At 40.1% G+C, this 7,417-nt stretch overlaps 1 pseudogene; it reads left to right on the top strand.

Moving 5' to 3' along the window:
- Positions 1-751: 751 nt before the first annotated feature.
- On the top strand, positions 752-1,453 carry LOC136469613 (uncharacterized; annotated as a pseudogene).
- Positions 1,454-7,417: the final 5,964 nt, after the last annotated feature.

Genomic DNA, 7,417 nt, shown 5'->3' with positions numbered 1-7,417 from the left:
CTCATGAGCAGATCTGTTTTGGATCGTGCTGCATGACTATCGTTCGTTCTGACGATGAGAATTAAATGTGTGATCCTTGGGCAGGATGTTTATTTTGTGTGTTAAGTATATGTTAATTATGCCACTCCACTACTACTATGGTTTGTAATAATTATGGAACTTAGTTTGTAAGGTTTGAAACAACTAGTTTGTAAACTATGTTATTGTAAGACTTCCGCTGTTTTTACTCTGGTTTTGATATTTGAATAAATGTTGTAATACTGCAATGACTCTATAACATGATCCTGCTCGGAAATTATGGATGATTCGGGGTTCCCCGAGGACACCTGACAGTCTTTTTAAGTTATTGGAAACATATGCACAAATGTCAAAGGTCGTCGGACAGTGACAGGTGCATGTGGGCCCTATGACTTAAGAGGTTCTGCCACATGTTGCCAATAGTTGGAGCATGACAATGTGACAGATCACTGGGAGAATAGCTGGCGCACTAAAAAATTGGCAAACACACATGGTGTGATGAAGGCAATAGGTTCCTTATGTTGCGGCCAGATCTCAAACCTTGATAGACAACATTGAGGAGATGAAATGGTAGGATTATCTTTGTCTACCATTCAAAAGATGTTGCCTCATACCCTCTCTCTATAAATAGGTCTAGGCAGAGACTTGAATCATTAGGCAAAAATTTTACCTTCTCATTTCTTCCACCTCATTTCAATACACAAAAAGTTTTAGCCATAGACTATAGATCGATATGGCTTGCCATCTTAGGTCGATAAGCTTGCCATCTAGGCGTTACTCCAGCGAAGCTACAGTCCAACAAGAGTTGTGTATTCTAGAGGCAATCATCTCCTCACCATCCACATGTATTGTCACGATGTGTGATGGTTTGAGGAGGCTTGGAGACATCTACAATAGTGTTGAGGAGATGACTCACTTGCCAAGCAACCAAGTTTGCTGTTCTGAGCAAACGAAAATGCTTGATGGAGAAATGGAGTCTTCTCTCGAGCTACTAGATCTCTCCAACACCATGCAAGAGATCTTTGTTGAGTTGAAGGCCATTATCCAAGAGCAGCAAGTGGCTCTAAGAAAAGGAGATGGTGCAACCATTCAAGCCAAGATCTAGTCTTACAGCCACTTGGTGAAGAAGGCTAAACAGTCTTTCAAGAAGGCAAGCGAGAAGGCCACTTCTGAAAAGACAGACTATGTAATGATCAAGCCACTGACCAAGGCCAGGGAGATTGCCATCTCTCTACTTGAGTCCACAGTGCAGCTCCTGTCAAAGCAACTTGAAGTGCCCAAGCAGTCACTTGTCTCGAAGGCATTTTCCAAGAGAAAAGTAGTTGTTTGCGAGGAGGACCAACTACAGGCGTTAGAGTGTAGCATTGGAGATCTTGAGAGCTGAGCAGGACACGATATTGGTCCAGAGCAGGGTTTCTCTCCTAAACATCCTTAGCTCATAGATACTCCTTGTTGCTTTTGACATCCTATGATTGGCATCCATGTATTTGAGGATTAGCTAAGCTCGATGCAGTTTTCTAGGATGTATAGAGTATAAATGTATAGAAAATTTTAGAAAGGAAAAAGGACACAATTTTGATCCAATTCATGTTTGTTGATGTGATTTTGTGCATTCAGTATGGATTGCTTTGTTTTTGGGTCCTTATTTAGTGGAACTTGCCCTACATACAAGAAGCATGCTAGACCATAGCTACAATGGTTAAGCTAAGATAGCAAAATAAATTAGTCATCCAGATTCCCCCTACCACATTTGTGTAGTATAGCACTGCCATTGAACAATTCTTATTTTTGCAATGGATGTTGATTCCTAACCATGTATTGAAAAAACTAATGGCCTTAACTGTCGGATCATTTTGTGAGTATGTTACTATGTATTCCATGTAGGCATTCCTTTTAAGAGTACACCTGGGCTATGTCTGTTCCATCGTGAGAGTTGAGACTAAATATACATATAGATGTTAAGATGATTAATAAATTTTGCAAATCCCTAAGCCCCAAAGATAACCAAAACTATCAAAAAAGTGGTGTGGCACTATGTCATGCAAACTTTTTTGGGGCATTGGACTACAATCTTCCAAACAACTATCAACTGAATCATTTCACATCCGAATCGAAGCAATTTCAAGTGCTCTAGACCTCTAGACCGGCTCAATCGGCCAAAATGAATGCAAATCGAAGGTGCGTGTGATCGGGAGGGGCCGGATGGCATGGTCCATACTAGACAGGGTTGTGCAGGGAGCTTTCGGTCCCCTGACTTGACCCTATCGTGGCCTTTGAATTGTAGAGCTCCTCACAGTCCTCCCATCCACTGCAAGGCACTTCTCCACCTCAAGGCCATGGACCTGACTACTCAGCAATGCATTGGTGGTGGGGTGCAGCGGATGCCGACCATCTAAGGGTCCAACTCATGGAGTTCCATCTCCTTCCGCCTGAGTTTAGCCCACCGAACACCGACCGCCGACCGCCCGAGGGTCCAACTTGAAATGAACATATTTTTAGAAAATGATGAGTAGGGCTTCCCTCCTCCTTAGAGTAGACCTGATGATTACTCATAGGATTATAGCTCATAATGTCCAACTCATGATCCGATCCAACTCGATTCAGAGTAGAAAACCCGAGCAGTATGATCCAAAAGCGCTTTAGGTTAAACTTAGGCTAAAAGCTTTGACACGTCTTTTTTCTGATAATGATACCCTCAGGCTTCGTTTGGATGTAGATATTGGAGGGCTTGGAATTGAATTGGGTTGAATACCAAATTAGACTAGTTTTGGAAATGGATACAATACCAAAGGTATTATTTGGATGCAGATGAAATTTCTAGATAGAATTCAACTGAGTGGCAAATACTAATTCATGTTTGGATATCCATAGCATCAAATTGGAATTGATAGACAACATCTCATCCCCTTTGACTCCACTTCTCTATGACAGATGGGAGCACCACGGAGGGCACCTGCTACCACCCATGGAGAGGAGCAGTCGAGCAGAGGTGGGAGACGAATGTAACACCCCGGGTATTAGTCACGAGTTAAGCAGCAAAATTGGACTTAAGTAGGATATGTCAAGCAATGATTATGATCTCTAGTTCATAATCTAGAAATATTGATGAAGGTGCCCCTTTCATGTGCCTCACATCCATTTCCATCTGCATTGACTATTGGAAAAGTTTCATGAAGTTTGGAGCCAAAAAGTCACATAAAATAATAAGTTACATTTTTGCTTAAATTGCTTCATTTAGCAAATGGAAACATGGGATGTTGACCAAACCTTGCAACCTTGCTCAAACAACTCTAATTCAACTCATGAACAAAAGTCATGAAGGGTTCGTGTTGAGCAAATGTCAAGAAAATGCTTCTAAGTGTGGGAATAGCTAAAATTATCTTTTTCATGATATGGTTTTGACCTATGTTGACCAACTATTTGGAGTGCTTTCATGGAGTTGTACCTTAAATAAAAGTTGAAGTTTGAATGGAGTACAACAAACTTTATTCTTGGACCAAGCCCTGGTTCAACTCCTAAGTGGCTCAAATAGTGGCCTCAAGTTTGAATACAGTGTTGTTTTGGCCCCTCTAAAATATTTCTATCCCTGATTGACAACAGCGAGTTGACATGTTGTGACATTTTTATCTTCCAAATTTATATGGTAACTCAACTGGGTTTCTTAATATTAGTTGAAGTACACTTTGTGCTGGAAACAATGAAGCGCGTCTCATCAAGTTTGAAGTTCATCTAGATCTTTGAAGTTAGTTTCAAAATCAGCAAAGACTAACTATTTCCAGGAGTTAACTAAATCTCGGTTTTAGTTTTGTGTACCCCACATTGGCAAATTTTATCTTCCTAACCAAGCTGAAACAGTCCATGATTCTTTAAGAAAAGTTGCAGACTAAGAGGTGCACAACAAACTTTGTTTAAGGGTCATGAGCTAGTTTTGTCCCTAACTTAGTCAAACTGGGGACTCAAAACTGAACCCAGTGCTGTTTTGGATCTTGAAAAATTGGCCAAGTCTAGAATTTCAGTGGCAATGATGATTGGCATCTCGCATTCTTGGATTTTTGTTAAGCAACTCAAGTTGAGACAAATATAAAAATTGGACTATATGTTTTGGGGAAGAGCATGAAAAAAGATGGCACCAATTTGACTTGATTTTGACCATCAATTCAGATTTTTGCTAATCGCTGTTAATGCGTTGACACTATCAACTTGGGGCTTAATTAATCGCTAATGGAGAGCTCTAATGGCTGGACACCGTTAATAGAAATTGTAGAGCAGTTCATGGGCTTCAACTTTGCTTTGGGCCCAAGTCCAAATTGGCACATAGCTGGCCCAATTCGGCTTCCACCTTGCCCACTTCGTTGCACACCCTACCATGGCTGGACTCGTGCCCTGGCCTCCTCTTTCACGTCAGTGTAGTGGAACGCCAGAGCGCTCACCTGCTCTCCATTCTTCTCAACCACACGCTCCTCTTGGTTCCCTTCCTCACCCCTTCCTCGCTCTGTGCTCGCGCAGCAGCAGCTGCCATGGACGCCGGTAGCTTGAGCTCCCACCGCCGCTGTTCCCTTGCCTCTGGCCTTCCTCTGCTTAGGCCAGCAATACCTTTACTTTCCCTATTTTGCACTGCCGCCCCTGCCCCGTCAGCTCCATTCACCGCCGCTACTCCACTCCACTAGAGTAGCCACCAGAGCCGCATCCGCCGTGGGCTCCTGTGCCATGGCTAGTTGGGCCATGGACTACAGCAGGCCATGCCATGGGCTAGGAGCGGCCATGGCCAAGCCTAGCCAGCCCCTCCCCGCCGCTACCAGCTCCCGCTAGCCGAGGCTGGCTGGCCCCAAGCCGTGCTTTGCTCCATTCTCGTGAAGAAGAGAAGGCGAAGGACCTCACGCAACAATAGAAGAAAAGACAGGGGGTGAAGTGAACAACCATGACTTAGGGGAATAGTACAGAGAAGTACCTATTCATTGGAATTTATTTTCGTGGAAGTTCAGGGGCCTTGATGCAATTATGTTTTCCTTTATTGCATTTATTTGGTTAAAACTTTGGAAAATCATAATAAATCTTAGAAAAATCATAAAATAGCAAATGAATACTTTTTGGAATACTTGAGAGTAGATATATGCAGTGGAACCATAATATGACATGTGTCAGTAGAAGGTTTTTTGCTATTTTTATTTATCTATGTTAATTAGGATTTTCTAGGGATAAATTCATATCTAAAGTTATGGTACTCCAATTGTTGTAAAATTTTTATGGTAGGATACTGATTCTATGTGTGTGGTGTGGTAAAAATTTCATTGTCATTGGATATAGTATGGTTGAGTTATGAATTTAACTTGATTAATGCTTGATAAATGGTTTTAAATGGTTTATAAATAATTTATAAATGCAAGAATTTGAAATGTGGTTCCTTTGCCCTTGAATGGTGATATTGTGACCTGAGAAACCATAATATGGCTATATATTTATAGAAAATGATGATCTTTAGATTTATCTTGCTTTTACATGTTTTCTTGCAATAGCAATTTGTCTTTTTTGTAGTAATTAAATTATAAAACTTGAGCATGTAAAATTTATGCAGTAGCCATGCTTTGATTTCGTATACCACTCATAAAAATCTCAGCCCCAAACTAGTTGTTCTCATGTAGTACTAAAAATACTACATATGTTGCATATTAAAGTAGATGATGAACGTTGTGAGCATATACATGTATTTATTGTCATGTGATGCTTCTAGTAGCTATTCCTACATTCTATGATTGTTTGAATATGATTCTAAGATGTTTGGGGTAGCATATATGTCAAGAACATGTTAGTTTGTAACAACTAAATGATAGATGAATGCAGTATGCCTCTGCTGTTTGGGCTACATGTATAGTTTTGGTTAAGCAATTAATTTCATGATGCAAATGATGTTTTATGTGAATTTGTTGAATTCCAAAGTTGTAGATAAATTACTTATCTTCGTTGTCCTAGAATTTCATGATTTTAGGCAAGATGGTTTAGGAGTTATAGATTCTACAAGTTTGCTGTCAGGTTTGCATGTCCTCTAGATAGATCTGAATGATTGTATTGTTTGGCTTATTTAAACATGTAATCATGTATTGGTGATATTAGGAGAGTTGTAGTGCTTTTCCTAATCTTTCTAAAATGTCTAATATCATTGCTTTTGGTGGTCTAGAATTCTAGTTATTGCTATTCAAAGTGGAATGAGAAATTCTTTCTAAATCTAGACAGAGATGCCTTCTTGATGTTGTTTATCCTTGTTATCTGTAGAATCATCTTAATATGATAATAATAAATTTGTATATAACTTAATAATATTTCTATAAAGTTAAGAATCATACTTACTGGATGTCTAGAACTTCAGATATACATTTATGAAGTTACTGTCAGATTTCTGTCCTAGTTTGTGTAGATCTGCTTGTTAGTATTTTTCAACCTTGTTAACCTTTAAATCTGATCTAAGTGTAAACAATAAAGTTGTAGACAATTTCTTTAGCTTTTCATAAAGTCTAGGATCACCTTTATTGGATGTCGCGATATCTGTTTATGACTAAAACAATTGCCTTCTATGCTGCTGTCCAGATTTTGTGCATGTACTTTGAATTGATTGCTTAACCTTGATATTACTTGCATGCCTACGATAGCTTGACTTAAGTTAAACTTGTGTGCCATGCTATCTTGACCTTGTGCTTGTCTTGCTTGCTTTCTTGTAATGCATCGCCTATGGCACTCCATGCATTCATACATTTGCATTGTTGCATCTCATCTAAGTATGCTAGATGCACCATGTGAAGGACATGATGTTGGAGCCGAACCCGAAGATGGAGTTTGGTGAATCCATCTAGAAGATGAAAGGACTAAGCAAGTGCTGAGATGGGAGATGCTCACCAAGCGAGTGCCATCTAACAAATACTAACCTAGTGTTGGATCCCAGGCAAGCCCCGAAGCATTCTAAGTCTCCTATGTTTTACAAAATCTCACTTGAGTCCTTTTATGTTTGATGCATTAGGTTATAAGAGTTGAATTGGAAACACTTGATGCATATAACTACCTTTTCTAGATATATATACCTTTAACCCTGTATAGGTCCAGGATCAAATATATGCTTAGCCATGCTTAGACCGGTAGAAGTCAGGTGATTTTCTGTCGCCTGCGAGATATAGGTGGATACCGAAGCACGATTGACTATATTTGCTATCGTGGAACAGAACCATGGGGTAATGTAACTAGAGGCTAGGCAGAGTCTATATGTAGGTTGACTCATGTGAATCTGTCTATGCCGATTAAGGACCATACCATTGTTGGCGCTTTTGCCAAGATTGAATACATGCCCCTCACTTAGCTGGCCGGATAACTCATTTCGACCATGAAGTCAAGTAGCTCAACTAAGACTGGGCCCTGT

This window comes from Miscanthus floridulus, chromosome 8, assembly GCF_019320115.1.
Source record: "Miscanthus floridulus cultivar M001 chromosome 8, ASM1932011v1, whole genome shotgun sequence".
Taxonomy (NCBI): domain Eukaryota; kingdom Viridiplantae; phylum Streptophyta; class Magnoliopsida; order Poales; family Poaceae; genus Miscanthus; species Miscanthus floridulus.
Note: the sequence above shows the minus strand (reverse complement) of the source record. Positions and strands in the feature narration are given on the sequence as shown.